The sequence below is a fragment of the Dermacentor andersoni genome, chromosome 2 (genome assembly GCF_023375885.2).
Source record: "Dermacentor andersoni chromosome 2, qqDerAnde1_hic_scaffold, whole genome shotgun sequence".
Taxonomy (NCBI): Eukaryota; Metazoa; Arthropoda; class Arachnida; order Ixodida; family Ixodidae; genus Dermacentor; species Dermacentor andersoni.
The window spans coordinates 12461629-12487599 of record NC_092815.1 but is presented as its reverse complement, the minus strand read 5'-3'; the positions used below and the strand labels follow the sequence as shown (position 1 = coordinate 12487599).

Genomic DNA, 25971 nt, shown 5'->3' with positions numbered 1-25971 from the left:
GGATAATGAATGACAGTGATTGCGTAGAGAGCGAGAGAAGGAAAGCGGAGGAGGAGAGTCGCGATCGAGGTAACGCAGCGCTGCATGAGCGCAGGTCTGTTTGCGGCGGCGTGGTGCGGTATATCAGAGCAGTGCGCCGTCGTCTGTTCGCCGACGACTCCAGGTGTGCGGTGATCGCGTCCGCCGATGCCGCAATCGCAGCGGCGCACGAGGGGAGGTTTCGGCGACTGCAGTGAAACGCGCCCACGCATCATTGCATTGTGACGCGCAACACATTGCCAGCAGCCACGATACAGCGTTCTCTTGACAAGGAGTGACGCGACCGGTGGGAGTGCTTCGTCTGCCGCCGCCGCTGCTAAACGCCGAGCGGAGCGACGCCGACACTCGCAGGTTCGCGCCGCCTCAGCTCGCTTGTCGCAAAATAAGAAAGAAAGAAAAAACACCTACAGAGCTGCGCTCAAATTTTGCATTGCAGAGTATCGTAATCGTCGGTGAGATTTTTCTTCTTCCTCGTCGCGCGCCCTATTGCCGCTTCGCAGTCGTTCAGCATCTTCCTGTCTCGCGCGCTGCCTCTCCTGGCGTTCCGTCCGCGCTTAATCTCGCCGCGTGAGGGCTTACGCTGTGCAAAAGCGCGAGGTTACGTAATCGCCACGTGTGTAGCCCCGTCGCCTTTGGCGTCGCCGGGTTCTGCGGGAAAGAGCTCAGACTCCCTGGTATGGTGCACAGATTTCATAAGAGGCTGGTATTCCGAAACCGAGTATTTTAAAGCGCAGACGGACATGACAGGAAAGGTAGAAAACGTCGGTGAACGTGCCGTTTTCTCCTGCTTCCACACCCCTTTCTGGCCTTCTTCATTTTATTGAAAGATTTACTGGTTCTTTTTCTTCTAGAGGCGATATCGCTTAGTCGTCGCCACTGCCATAGGCCGCTGTCTCACTTGTCTGTCGCCGCATCGAAAGTGGAAGCTATACGCACACTCGGCAACAATAACAAAAAAGAAGCGAAAAAAAAAGGGATATAGTCATGTAACTGAAACGGTGTTACTTTTGGGCGACAAAAAGAAGGCTAGTAGGACACATTATAAGCTGACATTAAAGAAAAATCCGCACTTGTTGTTGCCATAAATCAGTCGCGTATTGATAGTCATGTATACTAAACGGTTGTTCCCTTTAACAGTGCACCTACTGTGCACGGACGACATACTTCTTATATTGAAATGACGATACGAGAAGTAAGCGTTGCTTGCTGCAACCTCGTCACCGTACGACTAACGCGAATAGCGCGTGGGCGCAGTGTCAGCCCATTGTCTTCACTGCGGGCGTTACAGCGACGCGGAGAGAGTAAAGCGACGACTTCAGAGGACGAGGAGAAATATTATGTCGAAGGCGGCAGGCTATACGCGGATCTTTGCTGAAGAAGTTTTGACCAGTTTTATTGTTAGAAATAGAATGCATATTATACACGTAGACATGTGCACACTTTCCGGCACGCAACGTAATTGTTAACACCCTTTGTGTTGCTGCTTACAGCATGTAATTATTTCTCAGTACGAGTTACGTATCCGCAAATAATTAAGCCATTCCTATTCTGAATGCTATAATAGCGAAATGGCGATCGCAAAGTGGTTGATGGAATAGTAGTCGGTGGTCTCTGCGCAGTACTTAGTTGGAATTACTGCTTGCGACTCAGTTTACATGGTAGTGCTCTATTATTAGTAGTATTTAATTTCAACTCTTGAGTACCCTGATCATGTTCTTAAATATTTCAACCGCGCTTCTGTTTGCGCGTGGAAGCGGTATGTTTCGGCACGGAAGCACTCGACCGCAGCATGCGTGTACCACGTGCTGTGGACACCTGATTCGATCGCAGTCATGAGTTTCGAGGTTAACGCGTCATTGTTATGCGCATCCGAACACTCGTCTTTTATGCTTGCAGCGTTATGGGCAAGAATAGGACTTAATGCGACGCCCGTCCCCTCGCGTATAGAGCTAGGGGAAGTTTAAGCAGACGCACGTCCGGTTTGCTACCCTGTAATAAGCGAGCGGGCATAAAAGGGTCAATACAGAGAGATCACTAGATGGCTTGCACAATAAGTCGCCGAGCTTCACGTGGTTCGCCTGTTTTCGCACAGGACGCGGACATTTCCATAAGGCTTGTTATGGTATCAAACGGATGTCAAAGTGCGCCCAGCATGCTTTTGTGTCCTTTTCTTTATCGCAATAGCAATTATATGGACACCAGACGAACCTTCGCCCTCGCCGTCAGGCTCCGTATATATTTACGTTATGTATGCTATATGCCATGCCCTGCTTTATGACCTGGAGTATATGCTAGTCATATTGCCACATCATTCTGTAACTACAGTTCACACCAGGTCTTACATGCATGACAAAATTATTCCTCAGAATTTTGAGAATAGCAGCCCACAAACACATGTCATGAAAAAGATTGCTTTCTGGCCCTGTAATCGAGTAGCTGTAAGCATGAAATGGCAACCAGCAAAGCAAATTCGTTGGAGATGATACTAGCCACAATCTTAAGATGTGGCACACCCCACCACACCACACGGCACCACGCCACACTGTGCACTGGTCCATGTGGACGCTGCCCAGCCAGAAGAAGAAAACCGGCCGATGGCGGCACGAAGGCAGCGAAAGACGCCGGGGCGCACTGTTTCGCTGGAACAAGGAAAACGGCTGGAGAAAGCGCCACGCCGCGGAACTCACGGACCGCTGGCGTTCAAGGCAACCCTCTCTCAGGCCTGTATCTGCCTTTTGAACGTCGCCCTATTGGAAATGACAAATAAAACTTCAGCGTGTTAAAAGTTACAGCTTGAGTGATACTGTGAACAAGCAGAAAGAACTCGGAAGCAATATTTTTGTAGTTTGTTTGGGCAGCAACTAGCGTATGTAATGTGGTCCTGTACAATGGGATGGGGGCTAGAGACTGTGTTTTCTTAAGTTTTAACTAGTTGCCCGGATGATCTCGTTTTGTTCTCGCAACTTGCCCTGATGTTCTCGTTTGGGTGCCCGGATAATGGCTCTGGCTTTTGGCACAAGGTCACTTAAAGGTCGCCCACTACGGGAGCTAAAAACACTTCACACTGAAAAGGAAACTCCGACAGCGCTTGCATTTTACCTTGCATCTTAGGCTTAAAATCCTGGACTTAAAAAATTAAAACGATTTGAAATAATAATGGAGCTCAAACCTGAATGTAATTTTCTGGCGCGCGTGTGCACTGCCTCTGAGATCGGCCCAAGAAAAAAGAGGTCCGAAACAAACTCGATACGGAAATGTGGTCGCCAAGAAGGGCGTTGGCTTTAATTAATAACCACAAATGAAATTCTCGGATGGCACGACTCAAGGGACTTTGGACGCTCCGATTGGACGGAGGTTGGACTGCAGTTTTCCTGTCCTAGGGATTTAGGGAGAACAGACGGTGTTCTAAGCAGCCGTCTTCGGCTCCTCAGTGTGCTTCGTTTCAGTCATGCTAGACTGATGAGATGTAACGTTCTCCATTTTTTGTGTAAATATTGTAAATAAAACCAGTACTCCTCGTCCATAGCTTGGACAACGTCCATAGCTTAGATGATTCGGACGACGGCATGGGCCAGCTACCCCTTTTTACATGCCCGACCCAAACTCTTACACTGTGTAGGGAATGACAGCGCTAACTATTTCGCAGGCTTCGAACAGTACCGTACAAGAACTGCCGTAGACCGTCAACATCATCGCCAAATATCATCAGTGAACGCAAACGGCACAGAAAGCTTCGCTTACATCGATTCCCATAGTACGTGCGATATGCATAATTTCTTTCAGCAGGCAGCCTACGTATTGAACGCGTATCATATAGAGAAAAAGAAAAGAGAAACAGTAAAGAGAAAACGTGCTCTAACACCCAGGAAGCATTATTTATTTCAACGTTTCTCCCTCTCTCTATATACTGATTAAACGTATATTTCGGCGAGTTTACACAATGCGCAAGAATTGGAACATAATCCGCGAATCCGCGTTTGACCTTGAAGCACGCAGTAAATGAGTTTAATGTTTGCGCCAGCCTGATCCTCGCGAACTTCGATCACGAGCAAATACAATTCACGAAACAAATTGGTCCCCAAAACTAGATTCGCCGGACGCAGTGTCCACGCACGCGCTTTTCCAAACTCAGTAACGTCAAGCATGTGTAAAGTCTGGGCGCAGGATCGTTCCCTTTCGCGTATGCCTGTGGACAGGAAGGCATGTACAGCGAGTAGGGAGAGGGGGTTAAAGTGTGTGAGTGACAGAGCTGCTAGACGTTGCGTAAGCAACGTAATTGATTTTGGCCGCAAGCCAGGTATGCGTATATTTAGCGTTGCAGAGCCTCCCCCCGTGTGTCACCTCCTTTCGCTGACGACCTATACGGGCGATACTGAAATTGAGACAGGTGCTTTTGTCGGCAAAACAGCGCAGCGGCAAAGAGGAACATGAGGTCACATTGTTGTAGACAGCGTCACTTCTACTTGTTTTTAGTTTTCCGTCACCGTCAGATCGTGTTTGTAGTAATTAGGGGTGAAGCTTTGGCAGTTACGACCTAAAGGCATGCCTGCCAACTCTCCCAAAATTTCGGTAAATTTTACGAATTGGTTCTTGTTATATACGATTGTTGCACTAAGTTTTACCAAAAAATAAGTTGTTTACGAAAATATTGCGTTGATTCGTCGCCGAACCTTCCGTTGAAAGTCTTCTGGTAGTTAAAGGACGCCAGAAGGATACTAGCTTAGAACGAGTTTATGGAGGTGAGTTCCTAAAGAAGGCGAAATTGGGAGCAGCAAAGTCGCTGAAGAAGTCACTGTGACATAAAAAGAATGCGTTGTTTCTCTGCTGTTCCACGTTTGCTGATGCTGCTTGTTCGGTGCGGTAAAATAATTGTTAATGTTGTGTGCATGTATGCCATAAAAGGCGTGTGCTGCGGGAAAGCTTTGTATCTCTAAATGCGTGCTTTGCCCTCCCCGCCCCCTTCCCCATTAGCTCTTTGCCTTCCATGTCGTGCCTGCTGGATTTGTAAAAATTGTGAGGTGCGCAGGCATGTAAAGGCAAAATAAATAAATAAATAAATAAATAAATAAATAAATAAATAAATAAATAAATAAAATTTCCGACGATTACGATACTTCTTAATGCGAAATTTGAGCGCAACTCGATACGTGTTTTCATTTCGCGATATACTGAGGCAATGAATTTGAGACCGAAATCACCCGCACCGACTGGCAGTGGGCCAGTGCCGTCAGCACCTTCGCAGAGAGAGGGGCAATATGGGAACGCTGGCACGATGAGCGTCATCGGGGCCAGCTATGTGGACGAAGACGACGAACGCGCGGTTACGCCGAGGGACGCCGACGCTCAACCCAGGAACGAGTGCCCATGAGCTGCGCTATAAAGCGACAGTGGTTGTCTGAAACGTATCAAGCTTCAAAAATAAAATTGCCTTCGCCGCATACTGTGGCAGTCGGTCTAGGCGAAGCTGAGGTGAGCCCCGAAGACGAAATGGCGCATCTCAACGGACGCGCAGCGGACTTTGGCGTTGTCCCTCAACTGTCACAGGCGACGGACACAACACCGACCACGTGGACCTGAACCTTCGGACGCCCCGAAGCTCTCGCGGGAGAGCACGTGCATTTCAAAGAGCCGGAGTTGGCACGAGAGAAGTATGCGTGCGATTCCAACCACGAGCACGGGAGATAAAAAATAAACCCTGTTGCCATTTAAAAAGAAATGTTGCGCTTGGACTGTGGTCCCGCTCTGTTCACTGCCAAATTGTGCACTGAAGCAAGAGACAGCATACCTGCAAAAGACGAACGGTTTTACAGCTTTTAATTGACCGCTTCGCGAAAAGTCGCTTTCGAGCCCTCCGGCAGAGCGCTACGCTCGGCCAGTTCTCTCAGGTCGCCGCGCACCAGCTCAGAGCTCACCTTCGACCTGGGAACTCAATGGTGATCTGGGGCGGCTTGCACGAACGTTTAATAACGAAAGTAATTATGAATTTAAGAACACGTCCTTGTGCGAATCAGGAGTTGTCTAGGGATCGTTTGAGAACGCGTTCTTAAATTCGTTATTATTTTCGTTATTAAATGTTCGTTCAAGACGCCCTAGAGTTGCGGTCACGTGGCTCCTGTAGCGTCCATTGTTGACGTCAGCATATTAACACTATTGGGCTTCAGCTGTAGTGGCATGCCTCGGCAAGCCTTCTTTGTTTAGAGCACAAGTCGGGCCTGGTGAGATATTCTGTAAGGGTGCACCTAGTTGACGTGTCCATTTCACCTGCTGTTCAAGTGGCACCTGGCTGCTATGGACGCCGCAGCCCCGCCCAGCCGTTCAGAACTTCACCAGCAGACGAACTGGACATGTCAACTGGGTGGACTCTTACAGAATGCCTCCTCTCTTCCGGCCTTCGACTGCAGTGGCCAGCGACGGTATGCGTTCGCTTTGTCCACGCTTTCTCTTTACCCGCCGTGGTGGCTTAGTGGCTGTGGCGTCGCGCTGCTAAGCGCGAGGCCGCGAGATCAAATGCCGGCCATGGCGGCCGCATTTCGATGGTCTCGAAATGCGAAAACGCCTGTGCACGTCAAAGAACCCCAGTTGTTCAAAATTAATCCGGAGTCCCCCACTGCGGCGTGCCTCACAATCGGATCGTTGTTCTGGCACACCCAATTCACGCTCACTCCGAATCCTATGAAGAACTGGCTCCGCACCGTTGCAGTTCGAGTCAGAGCGTGGTAGGCACCAGCCGAATGGGCCTATAGATTCCACTATGTGCGTTGGACCTGCGCAATTTCTTTTTGCAGTAAAGGTATTTTGGTATAGCGTTTGTTGTTTCACTGTGTAGAGAACTGAGCTGGTCACCGGCAAGGGGCAGTCCAGATGCGTACGAGCTGGCTCGTTGCTTACACATGGGCTGCGCTATTCGGCAAGCCAGTTCACGAGGCTTCGCAAAGAAAGTTTTGTTCTGGAATGCCAGATAAGACGTACAAGAACCAGGTGGAATGCGCGCAGTCACTAGAAAGGGCGCATGAATGTTGTATGCCGTGTACAGGCTGCGATAAGGCTGTGAGGTCGAGTCTGCGAGAAGTTGGCACAAGTGGCAGAGAGTCTCTGCAGAGGAAAGGCAAGTTCCGTCAGGCATGCGCGTCATGTAGGCGTCGAGTGCGATAAATGAAAACAAAGCAAACATAGCGATCTCGAGAAAGGCGGTCGCAAGCGGCGCGAAAGACGTGGGAAGGCTCGCTATCGTAGCTTTTTGGGCATGTTGGTATACATGGCATGTGGTGAGCCTTATAGCGCATGAAAAGGACGAGGACATACAAGGACGCGCACACGCTATAGGCGCCTGTGTGTGCACGTGCACGTCTCTTTCTGTGTCCTGGTCTCTTTGTGCGCTATACAACAAACTTCACCGGGAGGGGTCACTGCGCAGGTGTGATGTAAAGAGGCGCTCCGTTATTGCGTGCTTCGTTTTCTGCGTGGTGTGTGCCCCTGCAGCCAACTAGCCCGGATTTGCGCTTTAGATACGCGAGAAGCGTGCTTTGTTTTGGCATGGGGCTTTGAGAGGCTAATTAGATTTAGAGCAAGCTGCATACGTATTACGGGTCCTCTCAGAGTGGCCAGCTTTTTTTTTCTCTTTTACCTAAATTAGCTAAATTGGATTTGCCGAAAAAGAGGTCGTTGATCGTGTGCGAGTCCTTCCAAGCTCGTTTTATTTTCTTATTTCTCTCGGAAGAAAGAAGCAAACACTGATTGCGCCTCTCCTTATTGAAGAGGCGAGCGAGGAAATAGTTTTACTATCATACGTTTGCTGTGCTTCTGTAATTGATATATATAGTCAATCTTTAACCACTGGTTTAGTGGTTATAGGTAACTAATCAGTCGCATCGTCGGTTATAAGAAATTCTGGGTGAACAGTTTCCACAAGCACTCTGGTGTGGCCGGCCTCGATGTTGCGCTACGGTTCTCACTCAGCGCGGACAGGTCTAACTTCCCGGGCTGTTTTCTGCATGTATTCCGTGCTGCCTGCCTTCCGCTCTTCCTGTATCCAGTTTACCGATGTCGTCCCGGCGCTGTGGGCATAGCTATATTGAAGCGGGGTAAAAGCTGCAGCGAAGAATTCTTTCTGGCGCGCAGGCGCGGGTTGCTCGCCCACGTCTGGAAGAAATGATGGGGGACAGAGAAAAGCGCACATTCTATCTTTTTTTTTTTTTTGAAAGTGAAAGTTTATTTTCTTTTCAACGAAAAGAGGGCGCCAGGACAAAAGGCAAGAGCCTGACAAGGTCCCGGTCACCCGTAAAACAGCTGGCATTGTGCAAGAGCACTTCATAACAAATTCACAATGAATTTCTCAAGCATTGTAAGAGCATGAAGCTGTAAGTTAACATCACAAAATTTGTACAACAAAAGAATAAATTGAATACACAACTATCGTATCAGGCGCATAAAGATACATAATTTTTTTTACAAACATAAAAATATCAGTCCTAAAACACAGAAACAATATCACACAGCTTACAACATGTGAGTTATAGAAAAAACATTTGAAAGGTAGTAAAATAAATACAAATAAATACAAAGTATGTCGAATAAATAAATATATCATTCCGTTTGTTCCAATAGGTATTTTTTATTTGCAGATTTAAAACGTTTTTGTGGAAGGTAATATTCAGTTTCAAAGGGAAAGCTTTTATTACCGTGGGAATTCGGTAGCTTAGTGTTTGCTTGCCATAATTGGTGCGTGTGATAGGAACAAGCTTACGTTTCATCCGAAATGCATAACGGCTGCTGGAATTATCTGGACAAGAAAAGAACAATCTATGATGATGAATGTACTTAAGTAGACAGAAGTTGTATACTTCTTTGGCACCTGAGAATGACTGCTGTCGGAGTTGTCGGACGGTCCTACCGCTGTCGACCAGATGTAGGAGTCGTCGGACTATCTCGCCGCTGCCACCATTTGAAGGAGATGAAGTTCGTAGACAGGAACTCGGTGAACAGGATTTATTTACATATTAACAGTTTAAGCAAGATACATTGGCAGACTAGCGCGACTCCCATATGGAGCCCGCAAAACTAACATACAGCAAACAGTTTACGAGCACACAGCTCACTAGTACATTTCTAGTATGACAGAGCACTCAGCTCCCGACAACGAGCACGACACGAGCACTCTCTAGCAGCCGGCAAACGCGGCTTATAAGCTCTCCGCTTGACGTCATAGTTCGACGTCATCGTTCGGCGTGGACGGAGCAGGAATGGTCGGGAAGGTTCGTCCAAGCATTGTAAACTTGCCGCCCCGCAGTATGGCTCACACACACTAATGCACGCAAGTTCGAGCCCATACACACAAAGGCTCCGGAGTCGACGACCGAGGGCTTCGTAGAACTGTGCTCCGTCTCGGGTGGCGCGGCGGAGTACCACATTCCTGAGCTGACCGCGCGCCACGTGGCTGCCGGTCATCCGCAGTTCTCGGAAGGGCTCCCTGTCTGGTGGGCCTGGAACACGTGCAGCGGGCTGAAAGCTGGCACGTTGCCACCCCGTATGGCCATTCTTAACACTGCCAAAGGTTTCTGCACATATTGTTGGAAGTTGCGCCCTGTGTGTGTGTGTGTGTGTGTGTGTGTGTGTGTGTGTGTGTGTTCCCTCTTCGTCCACCGTCGTTGTCGCACCTTCACTGCAGGTCATCCTTGTAGACGTGCTGAGATAAGCCGCTGTGGACAATTGTTGGTTGTTCCCATTGGCTAATGCTTGCCGGTGCTCTCACATTGGCCTGCCTCGAGGATCGGCGCTTGTTAAGAACGACATTAAAATCCTTGCGAGCACATATGTCGCTCACTGGTGTCACACAATCGGCTCACTGAGCCACACACCTTTGATTGCGCGATCTCCTGAATTGGCCCAGCTTACTTGAACGAATACGCAACGTAGGGAGAAGAGCCAAATAAGCATTCGCTCTTAAGAAGAACAGCGCAGATAACGAGGACACGGCACAGAGCCCGTGCGGCGTATGCTTTCGTATCTTGTGGTGTTCCCACTCTTTCTAAGATGAACCACGTAGCCCGACGTCGCACCCTTTTAATGCATTAGCATTCAGTGGTCGAATGGGTAGCGCACCGGGCGTCTGCGCTGAGGTAACAGGGTTCAAGGCCAACCGTCGGACCAACTCGGGTCACTGAGTATGTGGCGATGTGTGCATACTTGCTACACATCAACGAACCTCTTTCACGCCGACATGGCTCACTGTAGACGTGGGACCAGGTATACGTACTGCTGTTCGAAAAAAAAAAAAACTTTTTGACGCGGACTTCAGTATGTGCCACTCGGTTTGTGCTGGTTTCCAGTGAACCTCTTGGATGCCAACTTGGGTCACTGGATATGTGCGAGTACGCGTGTGCCTCTCTTCAGTGAACTTCTTTGACGCCAACTTGGGTAACTAGGCGTGTGCCACTGGTAATGGGCCTCTCTACAACTACGAAAACAATCCCTTAAATTTAGCCGGTAGTGGAATCGAGCCCTCGTCACAAGGGTTCCGCGAGGGCAGCAAGCCTACGCTTTAGCAGGTTGCGCCACAAATGCGTCTGGGTATATGTACCTCTCGCCTACTTGAGTCACGGAGCATGTGCCACGGAGTGCACGGCAAGTGAAAGAACAATTCCCAGCGTTCGCAGGCGCCGATGCGTCGCGCTTCTCCTCTCGGGGGTATTACGATTTACGTTTAGCATTGTTTACCCGGCATCCCTTCTCGACGATCACTGCTTCACCGGCAAGCGTGCAGCTATGAAAGGCCGCTGTATCGTCGTTTCCTCAGGACCAGGAAGCTTGCTACTAAATCAGCGTGACCAAAGCTGACGGGTGAGGTGAGCGCCCGCCTGGACGAGACTGGACCCGACGTAGACGGTGACACTCAAACAAAGGCGCTCACATCGAGGAGACAACAGCCGCCGTTTCTCGCGGAAGCAATAGCTAGCGCGGAGACCACTCTGCCAGATCCTGACCCTGACAAACGGACCGTCACGAACGGCCCACTAATTGGACCAAAGGGGCCAACGTCGAGGAATTCCGCGGGAACGACTTCGACATCAAGTTTTCAGCTTGCCACGTCGTTGCCTCGTATGCGGGGGCGAACATGTAACATTGGAGGCGAAGCCCGACGGGACGATGCGATGTCTTGGGCGGGATATTGCGAGTGGTTCGGCGATTGTAGTTGGCCGAGAAGAACAGTGAATTTCCCCGACGAGAGAAAGGAGAAAAAGAACTGCATAAGCGTTGATCTTGAGTGTCGTGGGAGTGTGCTCTGTTTCGTACTCGTATGTGTGCTACTACTCATGCTCGTACTGGTACTCGAACTCGTGATTGGAACTCTCATCTTGTAAATTTGTAAATGAACTCTTCATCTCTTCTCACAGACGTCGCCCGGGACCTCTCGATCGCCCGGCACCTTGCACATCATTAGCCACGGAGCCATAATGGCCACTCAGACACCGAATCGCAACAAATGTATGACAGCGACGGGATGCACTACCCTGGGTCCCAACGGAGGCCATGCGCAGCCTTCTCGGCAGTGCCACTAAACGGCGCAGCGTGTCCAGAAAGAAGCGCGACAGAGTTGCCGCATGACGCGTTTCTGAGCGTTCGCCCGCAGCAGCGCGTCACGATGGCCATGCGCGAGCTTCGTGGCGGCGGCGCTAATAGGCGCTGTTGTAATCGCACCGCTGGCATGAGTTGTTGGGGTCTCGGTGCTGACGCCCGTTATTGCCAATGGGTCGCAAGCCCCAAGGGTAGCGTTGGCCTGGCGGCCTGGGGCACTGGAAGCATCCGAAGGTCCCGGCAAAGCATGAGAAGACTGGTAACAAAACAACTTGTTTATTCTAACATAGCAAAAGAGCGGCCGGTCAGTTCGACCGAAGTGGAGAGACGGGAGAGCACGTAACTCAATAGTACAAATCGGAGCCTCTCCCCTGGCGTCCGGGGGCAGCTGCTCTTATACTCTCGGCGTCGCGGTCCAAAAGGGAAGGAGGGAAGGTCACGGGATGAAGGTCACGGGACGGCGCAGCAGGGGCCCACGACGGCGCGAGCGGTTGAGCCGAGAGACCTCCAGGCCCCTCATTCGGGGAACTCCGCTCCCCGGCTGCCGCGCTTTGACAAGCGAGGGCACACACACACACACGCACACACGAAGACACGTGGCACAGAAACACGCCTGGACACGCTTGGCGGGTAGGCGTTGCGGCGTCGTCGGACGGGCCAAAATGTCCGCCGCTTTGAACAAAGCCCCGGCGTCCGTTGCATCCGCGCCGGCATTACCGCGCGTTGTAGGCGAAACGTAACAGACCGCCCCGCCGGGGGAAGGAGATCCCGATGGTCAGGGGACTGCATCCGCTGTCCGGAGGGATGTCGCTCGATGATGCTCATAACCGAAGTTGGGCGTCCTTGGGCGTTTCTTGAGCGCAGCGCACAGAGAAGGCCTCGTTCTCACGTTCAGGTGCACACAGGACACTGCAAAGTGACTTCGGGAGAGTTGACATTTTTGTTCTCGTTTCCGGCAAGCGTTAGAACCACGCCAAAAGTCAACCGCTCAGTCAGCAAGCACGGCACAACCCTCACTAAGCCCTGCCAGGCTCTTTCCCCTTTTTTTACTGCTGCCTAGTTCCTTACAGTAGTTTAGCAGCACTCAGAACGCGTCCACAAATCGGAAAAATTGCACTAAAAAGCACATCATCACTTTGAAACACTACACAAAAGCAATAAGTTAAAAAAAATCCTGCCTCAGGAAAAAAAACATCAGTAACAAGCAATTTTGAGGCTGATTCCCACGTTAGGGGCTTCGACTTAAGCCATCGGCGTTACCGTTGAGACTCCCCTTTTTGTAACGCACCTCAAAGGAATATTGTTGCAAAGCGAGGCTCCAGCGCAGGAGGCGGCCATTTTTGGGAGAGATGGTCTGCAGCCATTGGAGAGGGCAGTGATCCGTTTCAATGATAAACCTCGAGCCAGCTAGGTAACATGACAATTTCTGAACGGCCCACACGATACACGCACACTCTTTCTCGGTGGCGCTATACGCCTGATCACGACTCGTCAGCTTACGACTAGCATACAGGACGGGGTGTTCTACTTCTCCATTTTCCCGTTGGCACAGTACAACGCCCATGCCTCGCTCACTAGCATCACACTGAACAACGAACCCTTTTGTGTAGTCGGGCGATCGTAGCACAGGCTGGCTTGTTAGGGCGCTCTTTAGGGCGCTAAAAGCTCTTTCCTTCGTCTCATCCCAGACGACTGTTTGCGGCTCTGTCTTTCTTAGAGCATCCGTCAAGGGAGCCGCGATATCAGAGTACCTGGGGATGTACCTCTGATAGTAGCCGGCGACACCTAAGAACGACCGAATATCGGTCTTCGTGCGCGGTTGCGGGAAGTCTCGCACAGCGGCCACTTTTATTTCAGAGGGGCGGCGACGACCCCGACCAATCACGTGTCCGAGGTAGACAACCTCGGCCTGTGCTAACTGGCACTTGGGAGCCTTGACTGTCAAGCCCGCATTGCGCAGGCGGGTTAGCACTGCCCGCAAGTGCGCCATATGTTCCGGCCAGGATGCGGAGAATATCGCTACGTCGTCTAGATACGGTAAAGCGAATTCTTGCTGTCCCCGCAACACTTTATCCATGAGGCTTGAAAAGCAGTATGGCGCGTTCTTCAAACCAAAACTCAAAACTTTAGGACGGAATGTCCCCATTGGTGAAATGAACGCCGCATACCTACTAGCCTCTTCTGTAAGTGGAACCTGCCAATAACCCCTGACAAGATCTAGGGTGGAAATAAACTGAGCGCTACTCACTCTCTCAAGGCGCTCCTCGATGTTAGGGATCGGATAAATTTGATCCTTAGTGATGGAATTAAGCCTGCGGTAGTCGACGCAAGGACGAGGTTCCTTGCCCGGTACCTCAACTAAAATCAAAGGGGAGGTATAATCACTCTCACCCGCTTCAATAACACCGAGCTGTAGCATTTTCTTTACCTCAGCCTCCATAATATCGCTCTGGCGGGGTGACACCCGGTACGCCTTGGATCGTACTGGCTCTGGGGAGGTAAGTTCTATGTCATGAGTAAGGACAGAAGTCCTACCAGGCCTCTCAGAGAACAGACCTTGAAACTCTTGTAAGAGCTGGTGTAGTTCTGTTTTCTGCTCAGGCGACAGCGATGCTTTACTTATTAAGTCACTAATGACTTGATCGGTGTCTTTCCTGTTCGTCACTGAGCCTAGTCCCGGAAGCTCGACCGGAAGCTCTTCTAACTTTCCCGCATCGGGAATTTCCTCTCCAGTATCTGGTGCCTTTAACGCTACAGGCTCAATTTTATCCCGTTCGGGCGTGCTCTGAATACTAGCTTGCTGCGCCTCTGACCCTTTCTCATCGTTCAACAACGTCGGCCCCGTAACTACCGCCTTTGCAGCGAGCTCCCGAACCTTCGATCTGGTTAAGGCCTGAACGCTAGCCTCACCAAACAAAAGCCCCTTCTCGCGCAGGAGGTGATCGGACCTGTTCGAAAATAGGTACGGGTACTGGGGGGGCAGCATAGATGACACTGCGGCCTCCGTCTCAAGTGCTCCGAAAGGTCCTTCAATAAGCACTTTTGCTACCGGCAGACACACGCTATGAGCTTCCACTGCTTGCTTGATCCATGCGCACTCGCCCGTGAACATATCGGGTTCTACGTAAGAGGGGTGAACTACATCCATTGTAGCTGCGGAATCGCGAAGCACTCGGCACTCTTTCCCGTTCACGAGGAGGTCTCGCATGTAAGGCTCGAGAAGCTTCATGTTCTCGTCAGTGCTGCATATAGACAAAAACACGACTTGTGTTTTTGTTTCTGGACACTGCGCCGAAAAGTGACCCGGCTTCTGGCACGTATAACAAACGCGCGCTTGCCTCGTCTCGAACCGCTTTCTGCGTTCGGCTTCGGTTGCCGCCGTCTCCTTACGTTCGGTCGGACTGCTTTCACTCGCATCCGCACTACGTGTGTCCCCCTTTGCTCTCATGGGTGTGAACTTCGGCCTCTCAAACTTGGAGCCAAATTCACCCTTTTGACCGTCCTTAGCTCCGCGAGCCCGACGCGTCACAAACTCCTCGGCTAACTCAGCGGCTCTAGCCACCGTACTAACGTCTGGCCTATCCAAGACCCAGTACCGCACGTTCTCAGGTAACCGACTATAAAACTGTTCTAGCCCGAAACACTGCAGAACTTTCTCGTGGTCACCAAACGCTTTCTCTTCTTTGAGCCACTCCTGCATGTTTGACATAAGCCTGTACGCAAACTCTGTATATGACTCACTTTTGCCTTTCTCATTTTCCCGAAACTTCCGACGGAACGCCTCCGCTGACAGCCGGTACTTTTTTAGCAGACTCGATTTCACTTTGTCGAAATCCTCTGCCTCCTCTCTCTCCAAGCGAGCGACTACGTCGGCCGCCTCGCCGGGTAGCAAAGTGAGCAAGCGCTGTGGCCACGTTTCCCGAGAGAACCCCTGCTTCTCGCACGTTCGCTCAAAGTTAACCAGGAACAAACCAATGTCCTCTCCAAGCTTAAACGGCCGCATCAGGTCAGTCATTTTGAACAATACTCGTTCTCCTGCACCGTGTGCCTGACTTCCATTACGAGCGCGTTCCATTTCTAACTCGAGACGCTTCATTTCCAAAGCGTGTTGACGGTCGCGCTCTCTTTCTTTCTCTTGTTGCTCTCGTTCTATCTGTTCTTTACGTTCGCGCTCATCTTTCTCTTTCTGTTCTTTACGTTCGCGCTCATCTTTCTCTTTCTGTTCTTTAAGTTCACGCTCCTGTCTTTTTGCCGTCTCCCTCTCTTCAATGGTCTCAAGGCATTCCGACAGCTCGTCATCCTCAGCTTCTAACTCAAGAATAGCCCTTAGCAGTTCTGGTTTTCTGAGTTTGTCTGAGACATCCAGACCCAACTCTCTCGCAAGCTCCAGCAATTTCGGTTTGCGCAACGACTTCAAATCCATGGCTGCTCTGAATGCTGCTTTCTCTACTGCCTACTATTGTCTTGCCGCAAACTAACCCGGCAGCAACGACAACCACAATTACCAGCTCTGTTTCTAACACTAACAAAAGCCTGGCAAAACTCAGAAGAAGAAAGTCCCGCACTCACCAAACCTTGCAGCCAAGACTTCAGCGCAGTCGTTCCGCTGCAGGCAACCAGTCATCACACAGGGCTCGTTGCGCTGCTCCCGGATGGTCGTTGTGCTGCTCAGCATACAGTCAACCGCATCTCTTCGCTGCTGGCCTCCGTTGTCGCGATCTCACCGCTGGCAACCAGATGTTGTAATCGCACCGCTGGCATGAGTTGTTGGGGTCTCGGTGCTGACGCCCGTTATTGCCAATGGGTCGCAAGCCCCAAGGGTAGCGTTGGCCTGGCGGCCTGGGGCACTGGAAGCATCCGAAGGTCCCGGCAAAGCATGAGAAGACTGGTAACAAAACAACTTGTTTATTCTAACATAGCAAAAGAGCGGCCGGTCAGTTCGACCGAAGTGGAGAGACGGGAGAGCACGTAACTCAATAGTACAAATCGGAGCCTCTCCCCTGGCGTCCGGGGGCAGCTGCTCTTATACTCTCGGCGTCGCGGTCCAAAAGGGAAGGAGGGAAGGTCACGGGATGAAGGTCACGGGACGGCGCAGCAGGGGCCCACGACGGCGCGAGCGGTTGAGCCGAGAGACCTCCAGGCCCCTCATTCGGGGAACTCCGCTCCCCGGCTGCCGCGCTTTGACAAGCGAGGGCACACACACACACACGCACACACGAAGACACGTGGCACAGAAACACGCCTGGACACGCTTGGCGGGTAGGCGTTGCGGCGTCGTCGGACGGGCCAAAATGTCCGCCGCTTTGAACAAAGCCCCGGCGTCCGTTGCATCCGCGCCGGCATTACCGCGCGTTGTAGGCGAAACGTAACAGCGCCCAAGGAAAGCGCGAAAGAGCAATCCCGCTGCAGTGCGCGCCTCACACAACTCGTTTCCGTGGTGGCAATACGTTGTGTCGCTATATTGGTTCAATGATAATGCACTACCGTCGGCGGTAATCGTGAGGCAGATTCCGCCGCTTTCTTTCTTTTTTCTTTTTACTTCGCTTTAAAACTCAGTCAGCGTGCGTATACATCTCTTTATTAAGTTCAACCCGCCGCTGTGGGTCAGTGGCTGGGGTTTTCGGCTGGTTATCACGATGTAGGGTTCGAATCCTGCCCGCGGCTGCCGCGTACCACTGGTGCTGGAATGCAAAAACACACGCGAACCGCGCTCTGTGAGCAGTGAGCAGGTCAAAGAACCCCAAGTGTTTGAGGTCTCATAGGCCCTGCGTTGCTGTGGGACGTTAAAGCTCATCTATTAGTTCATGCTGATTTCACAAGATTAATTATGAGAAAAATGACGGCAATGTAGAAAAGAAACAACGACGAATGCGATAGCAGACGTTTAGCTCGCTTTGGTGTACTCTAGAGGAGCGCGTATAAATATGCTGAGACCAAAGCTAATTCTCCTCATCCATGTCTTTCTTTCTTTCTTTCTTTCTTTCTTTCTTTCTTTCACTGTCCATGCACCTGCTGGCTTCCTGCGTGCAGGCTCACATAACGACGCGCGATCACGTGCTAAAAGCGAGACAACAGAAGCCCGTGTTTCTATTTCAGTGTGCGTTCATCGCTTTCTTCGCTCGCCACCGCTGCGCAACTTCTCCCAGCGGTCACCGCGGAAGGCTCCGTGAAAAGGTCTCGTGGCGTGCACCGTGATCTGCGACTGTTCGGACGTCCGCGCATACAAGACGCACGGGACGGCAACGTGTCCTCGATTCATGCCGCGGTTGCTGTACGCACACATCGGACTGATTGGTGCAAGTCTCTGCTGCGCTTTATTATCGCGCGAGCTGCACAAGCGCATGCGCACCAATCTCATGCAAGCGGAACGCAACTGTCGCCGTTCAGTGCGCGATGCTCGGACCGCGTGGCGGCCGCGGGGCTTTGTTGCGCCACCGGTGAACGCCATGGGTGATCGCTTACGTGCGGTGGAATGCAGTGCATCACTCAGGCTGTCGCTTTCGTGCGAAACGAAACTGCATTGAGTCGGTGTCCCCAGCGAGTTTCAATCGCTGAGCACAGTGCACAGTTGTCCCTTACGTGCCACTTTGCTTACTTTGTACGTTTGTGTGCTACGTGTTTTACCTTTGACAGATATGTAGAGTGCCGTTGATTCGAGGAAGCGTGTAACCTATATTTATTTCTGCTGATAGCGACTTTCCTGAACACTAGTAATGTGCGCATTCGAACATGTCTGATGGTAGGTATGTCCTCTTCCAACTGTTTGTCTTTTTAGTTTGTGTGTAGCTGTGCAGCGGCGGACGGCCCGTAGTTAGCGGAATAAGAAAGTGATGCGGAAAGAGCCAGCGCCCAGGCTCGCTCGCCGGTGGCTCGGCCACAGAAAAGCAGTAGCAACGCAGCCGTCAACGAAAGGGAGACAATCCGTGTGTGAGCCGCAGGGCTCCTATCCGTCCAGACTGGGTGTGTGCCCCGAAATAGCCTGCCCTCCTTCAACTGTCGCCGCTCCTTCGGGCTCGCCTCCTTTGTCTGGCGGAGAAACAAACTGCCGTCACTTTGCTCCTCTTCGCGCCGCCGCCCCTGCTGCTTGCGTCACAGGCGCGAACGAAAACATCCTGCTTCCTTCTTCCCTTCTCTCCCGAATGCTGCTCTTTTTCTTTCGTCGGGGCATCGGGGAGATCCTCTTGTTGCCTCCTCCCCCTCTTCTGGGCGACATCTGTCGACAGCCGCCTCCATCGATTCGTCGCGCGCCGCTGAATAGTAGCCGTCCCGTGAAAGAGGTCTCTGCGGCCAAGTCGTCCCCGTTTCCTTCGTTTTCCTAAGGGGAAGGAAGGACTCCCGAAAACGGGGTCAACTCCGCCGTGCGCCCTGTCGGCGTTTCCTTCTCTGCTAAGGGGAGTGTCACGCATACTCTGGCGACAGACTGGAGCGGGTATCGGCCGGCGTTGCTGCTCCAAAGCACACGTTCGGTCCCTCCAATACCGCTGTGCCTACGCTTCAACCTTCCGAGTGAAAAGAGAAAATAGGTTCCTTTATTTACATATTTGGAGCGGGGTCGATTGTTGAGGGACTGTTGTAGATTTTCCCGGCCGATGACATGATTACATTATCGATCATCAGTGAGCGCCAAGTTTTCTCTGTAAACGTATCGTCATGGCTACTGGGCCCTGATTTGCTTTGGATTCTTTGGATTTTCACACAAGTTTTAGGTGCTGTTCAAATTCGCCGAAGATATATCGTGTACCTAAGCGCGTTCAAGGCCGCATGCGTGCGTGAGTTTCGTGAACCACGATGTTAGGACCACTCAGAATTGACACTATATCGTACAACCTAAGACGACCAGCAAAACCCGCAGAGGACGAATAAATCAACGGATCTCTTAGGCGTGAAAGCTTTATGAAAAGAGCTTTACAATACACTACTGACATACCTTGCACATACTTTCTAGCGACAACACTAGAAAATATAACGCGGAAAAATTCCTAACATCTGCACATGCCGTGATTCTCCCTTTGTAATCCTACATACATAAAAGCTTGCTTATATAGATCTACGTATTCGGGGAACCTAATACGTGAGTAGATGTTAGCACTGCACACTCCATAACACTACAAATGTTCGAGAATTTATCCGCAGCAACTTACAAGGCGCGCTGCCAGAACGGGCTTTCTTTGATGATGCAAAATTTTCGCCCGAAAAGAGAGAAAAGTGACGAGAAGGTTTTACAGTATTCACGCAAAGTATAAGGGAAAAGCACATAGCGACACCACTTGTTAGGCTAACACACAGATTTTCATCACGTCAGAACGATCGTATTTGGGTCCATTCCTTTCGTCTACATCTGCAATTATTCTTTCTTGCGTATTTTTGTTTGTATTCCCGGGAATTTTATTGCGAGCGCGGTGGTAGCCAGGCCATCAATTGCTTCCACGCGAAATATGTACAAACCATGTCCGGCTGATTGAAGACGGCACTACTGTAGCTTAAATAAGGCGTAGCATTCCTGACTTCCTAGCGTATTGCGGGCGAGGACTTACGGAGTCGCCATCTGTCGGAAGCGCCTCCTTTGCGTAGTATGAGGGATCACGCGGCGCGCTCCTCATGGGTTTCGCTTACGACGCTCAATAAGAACACCACGCGGCAGCCCTCTTGGTCATTTATGTAGGTACCCTCAAAACGAGGGAAGTTTTTGACGGTCGATATAATAATCTTGGGCAAACTGAAAGCACAGAATCGTTTACAGACGCTATCTCTTTACCGAATACGTACAGTGAACGCCACTGCGCGCGGTCACCGCGATGCAGTCTCCCGAACCGGCTTCTTGCGTGAAAGGTAAGCAAACGCTGAGAGTAAAACATGTCAAATATGTTCTTATAGTGGGCTGTATGTATAGCCAAATGGGGCATAACAGAATGGAGCCTCAATCCAGCGATCGCACGGGTTCGCAGCGACCGACTGCGCGTCTGCATGCATGTCCGCGCACAATGCTTTGCATTCGCTGTAAACGCGTTTTCGCACCGTGCTGTGAGCTTTAGGCCGCAGCATTTGAGCATATGACAGTACACTAGCAACCATTGTTGCGTGGACGCTATCAGAACTGTTCAAAAATAATTTGGTTATAGACTATTTCGACGCCTACGGCGACTGTGATGTGCCGTCGCGACGATTCAATCTTTTTTTGTCGTCTAAATTTTTGGACATTTCAATATTATTTCTCAAGTTGTGTCGCACTGTTTGTTCATCGGTCTTCTTGGTGTGCGATTTCCATCTGCTTCTTTTTCGTAATCCAGTGCATTAATTCATAACACAAACATGACCATATGCCATGTTTTCTTTTAATGTGCGTCTTACCGCTCCCTTTCCGTTCCAGTGAACTTGCCAGTATCTTTCATCAACAAGTTCATAGACCAAACCGTAATGACATTAGCCGGGCAGCGGGCGTGGGCGAGCGTCTCAGTGCGCGTTTTCTGCTACTCACCGAACATCGCGCAGTCCCGGCGCCGTAGCAAAAATCTTCCTCGCGTCTGTGCTTGCTGCATACCGGAGTTGTAGCCGATGGCGGTCTGCCGATTGTAAGTTTCGCCAGCCAAGCTTCACGCAGCTCCTTGCCCTGCGGTTACGTGTGAATAAGGCTGACACTGGATCCATTGCGTACGCCCGGCACTGCGGCACCGAGCAGTAGCCTACCGTGTTGCATGCCTCCAAAGGCAGCCACTACCTATTATAGTACTTTCAAATGTTGTCAAGCAAACACCCAAGGCGGTAAAGCCTCACCACTTCATCAGAACCGCGGATTTTAAGCTTTCGTTTTCAGCTCGCTCCGGGGCGTCCAAAGCACCAGACGCGGCCGCTGTGTCCACGTGATCCCTCATGCCACGTCATGCCGACGGTGGCGCCAGCTTTTTCAGTGTGGAGCTCGCCCCCAATAGGCTCGCAGCGTTCCCAGGAAACTAAGGGGAAACTAAGGGGCCAGTTCCCCCCATTTGTAATCTAATCCAGGTACAACCAAATTAGGAAGGCCCACTAAGCTTGAACAAAGACACTCCCTCACCAGAACAGGAATTGGCCTCCCTGGTGCAGTATTCGGCCACTCCCTCCATCTTGATTCCTACAATTAACCCGTGGCCATCAGTCCCCAGCAGCTGCGGAGCACCTGACCAAGGCGGCGGTCAGACCTTTAATGCAGCAGAGGTTGCTAAGAATCTCTGGATCCGGACAGGCCGCCATTGGAAACTGACCCTGGCAACCTTTCATACCCGAACTATGTCGAGCGAAGCTAGCTTAGCAGGACTCTTTGAGGAACTATCGGACATTGTTTGGGATATCATTGGCCTTAGCGAGATTAGAACTGGTGAGGCTTATACAGTGCTGACTAACGGGCATGTCCTCTGCTATGGAGATTTCCCATATAAGAAGCAATACGGGGTAGGATTCCTAATCCATACGGACATAGCGGGTCACATTGATGAATTCTACAGCTATAATGAGAGGGTAGCAGTATTTGTTATCAAACTTAATAAGAGGTATAGATTAAAGATAGTTCAAGCCTACGCTCCAACATTCATTCACGACGATGATGAAGTAGATCAGTTTTATGAAGATGTTTAATTAACGATGAGACAAGTGAAAACTCATTATACTGTAGTAATGGGCGACTTCAATGCAAAAGTGGGAGAAAAGCAGGCTGCGGAACAAGCAATTGGCCACTACGCCGTCGTTTCTAGGAATGCTAGAGGAGAGATGCTGGTAGAATTCGCAGAAAGGAATAAGCTGCGAATAATGAACACCTTTTTTAGAAAGCGTAGCAACAGAAATTGGACCTGAAAAAAGCACTAATTGTGAAACGAGACACGAAATTGACTTCATACTTTCTGCTGATCCCAGCATAGTGCAGGATGTAGAAGTGATAGGTAGGGTAAAGTGCAGTGATTATAGGTGAGTGAGGGTTAAGATTCACCTCTATTTGAAGAGAGAAGGAGTAAAATTGGTCAAGAAGAAACATGTCAACCTAGTGGCAGTAAGGGTAAAAGCAGACAAATACAGGCTGGTACTTGCAAACAGATATACAGCCTTAGAACAGAGAGATGAAGATGACTTAGAGTTAATGAATGAAACCGTAACTAGGCTGGCTTTAGAGACAGCAATTGAAGTGGGAGGCAAGGCCCCAAGGCAACCAGTAGGCAAGCTCTCCCAAGTAACAAAGGACCTAATAAAGAAACGAGAAAGAATAAAAGTGTCCAACTCAAGAGACCACATAAAATTCGCGGAATTGTCAAAACTGATCAACAAGGCGAAGATAAGTGATATTTGAAATTATAACGTGAGAAAGACTGAAGAAGCCGTAAAAAATGGACGCAGCCTGAAATCAATGAGAAAGAAACTTGACATAGGACAAGCCAAGATGTATTCACTGAAAGATAAGAAGGTTAATATCAGCAATTTCGAAGATATAGCAAAAGCAGCGGAAGAATCCTATACTGACATGTACAATACCCAGAGCAGCCACGATACCTCCATTCGAAGTAGTAATGAACAGGTTACAGAGGCTCCTTCTATAACTAGCGATGAAGTTAGAAGGGCCTTGCAACACATGAAACGAAGAAGAGCGGCAGGAGAACATGGACTACCAGTCAATTTAATCAAAGATGAAGGAGACATACTGCTTGTAAAACTGGCGGCTCTCTATACGAAGTGTCTCTCGACTGCAATGGTCCCAGGAAACTGGAAGAATGCAAACATTATATTATTCCACAAATAGAAAGACACTAAAGAATTGAAAAATTATAAGCCCATTAGCTTACTCCCAGTATTATATAAAATATTCACCAAGATAATTTTCAATAGAATAAGGGCTACACTGGACTTTAGCCAACCAAGGGAACAGGCTGGCTTCAGAAAGAAATACTCTACAATGGATCACATTCATGTCATTAATCAGGTAATCGATAAATCTGCAGCGTACAGTCAGCTTCTCTATATGGCTTTTAGAGATTACGAAAAGGCATTTGATTCAGTAGAGATACCAGCAGTCATAGAGGCATTACGTAATCAAAGAGTACAGGCCGCCTACCTAAATATCTTGGAAAATATCTACAGACATTCCACAGCTTCCTTAATTCTCCACAATAAAAGTAGAAATATACGTGTAAAAGAGTGGGTCATACAAGGAGACACAATCTCTCCAATGCTATTCACTGCGTGCTTGGAAGAAGTATTCAAGCTTTTAAACTGTTAAGGCTTAGGACTAAGGATCGATAGCGAATATCTGAGCAATCTTCGGTTTGCCGATGACATTGTTCTATTCAGCAGCAATGCAGACGAGTTACAACAAATGGCTGAGGACCTTAACAGATGGAATGCAAGAGTGGGGTTGAGGATTAATATGCAGGAGACAAAGATAATGATGAATAGCCGGGCAAAGGAACAAGAGTTCAGGATCGCCAGTCAGCCTCTAGAGCCTGTGAAGGTGTATGTTTACCTAGGTCAATTAATCACAGAGAACCTTGATCATGAGAAGGAAATTCATAGAAGAATAAAAATGGGTTGGATCGCATACGGCAAACTTTGTCAGCTTCTGACTGGAAGCTTACCATTATCATTGATATCGAAGGTGTACATTCAGTGCATTTTACCTGTGCTGACATATAGGGCAGATACTTGGAGACTGACAAGGAAGCTTGAGAACAAGTTAAAGACAGCGCAAAGAGCGATGGAACGATTCGAAGATTGTTAGGCATAATGTTAAGAGACAGAAAGAGAGCAGTTTGGATCAGAAAGCAAATGGGTATAGCCGATATTCTAATTGACATTAAGAGAAAGAAATGGAGCTGGGCAGGTCATGTAACGCGCAGGTTAGATAACCGTTGGACCATTAGGGTTACAAAATGGGTACCAAGAGAAGGGAAGCGCAGTCGAGGACGGCAGAAGACTAGGTGGGGCGATGAAATTAGGAAATTCGCGGGCGCTAGTTGGAATCGGTTGGCGCAGGACAGGGGTAATTGGAGATCGCAGGGAGGGGCGTTCGTCCTGCAGTGGATATAAAATAATATGATGACGACAACGACGACGACGAAGATGATGATGATGATGATGATGATGATCCGCGCGGCTCGTTGTCAGTGTGTGCTTGTTGCCCCTTTATCGTTACGTCTGCCTCCTAGCCTCAAGGATTGACGCGACGGTGGTTTCTTTCTTTTTGCAAGCATCAGTGTCTGTGCAGTACCTATCACGCGGCTGAAGACATGCTGCGTAATCACTAAAAAGCGCCCGTAAGATCGGCGCAATATAAGAGTTCACGTGAGCAGAAGCGCACTCCCGCGATTCGCGTTGATCCGCGTGCGAGCGCTCTGTCGAGGGCGACAGCTCCAGGCGCTATAGGGCGATCAGTGCCTTGCGGCGCGCGTAGTGCAGGCTGGACGCTGGTGATGATTCTAAAGTGCCCACTAGGCAGGTAATTCGCGTGGCAGATTATCAATATTCTGAAAATATCACAAGTGGCAACGATATGTAAGGTTGCGCCGAGAAGAATCTCAATGCTACTGAAAGCGCGAAGACGAAACTTCTGCGCGGACAGGCAAGTGAAGTGAGACGCAAGGATGTAAACGTATCACTGGCGCTGGGCGGCAGGCTGCGCAAGGTTACGAAATTCCATTTACGTGACCGTAACGCGAGAAATCTGTTTCGTGCTCCCTGAACATCAATAAACGGCTTCATATATTCTATAAAAAGACCCCGAGCGAAGAAGGTCGACGCGGAAGGCGCCGTTATCCTCTCAAACGCATTGCTGGAGCAGTAACCCAACTTTTTAATCGTTGTCTTTCTTTTTGTTAGAATTTTGTTCTTCCTGTGTGGGGCAGCCTGGCAGGAAATGTGTAGCATAAATACAAAAGAGCAAAAGCCCAGCTTTCATATCAGTCGTCAGCCGACGGACGACCACATTTTGACGAATTCTTGGCAATGCATCGCGCGTGCTGCCGCGGTAACCACACTCATCCCGCCTTGCTTTTTGTCCACGCCAGTGGACACTCCAGTGTGCGCTCGCGGAAACTGTCTTGTCTTTGTAAACATTTCATCGGTCTGCGGTATACCGACTTCAGCGTCATTTTCTGGTGAACCCTTTCCTTTATGCGCTTTATCTCTAGCCATCCCTCCAGAGCTATTTCTGCCGAGCACTTTTCTGTTACATTAGCCGTTCATGTGACGTGAATTGACGGAAGCTGGCTTATTCCTCATTTACACTGGTTCCGTAGCACATATTCCTCATTGCAAGATATCACACGTCTATGCGTGACTCGTGCGGAAGCAAACACACGCTCTCTTTTGCCCCCGTTACGACGTCCAGTGCCACCCTCTCCAGGGTGTACT

General features: G+C 49.9%; 1 protein-coding gene across 1 annotated transcript in view; it reads left to right on the top strand.

Moving 5' to 3' along the window:
• Nucleotides 1–25971, top strand: part of LOC126542979 (diacylglycerol kinase delta) — a 430642-nt gene that overhangs the window by 167867 nt on the left and 236804 nt on the right. The gene's annotated exons all lie outside the window — the stretch shown is intronic.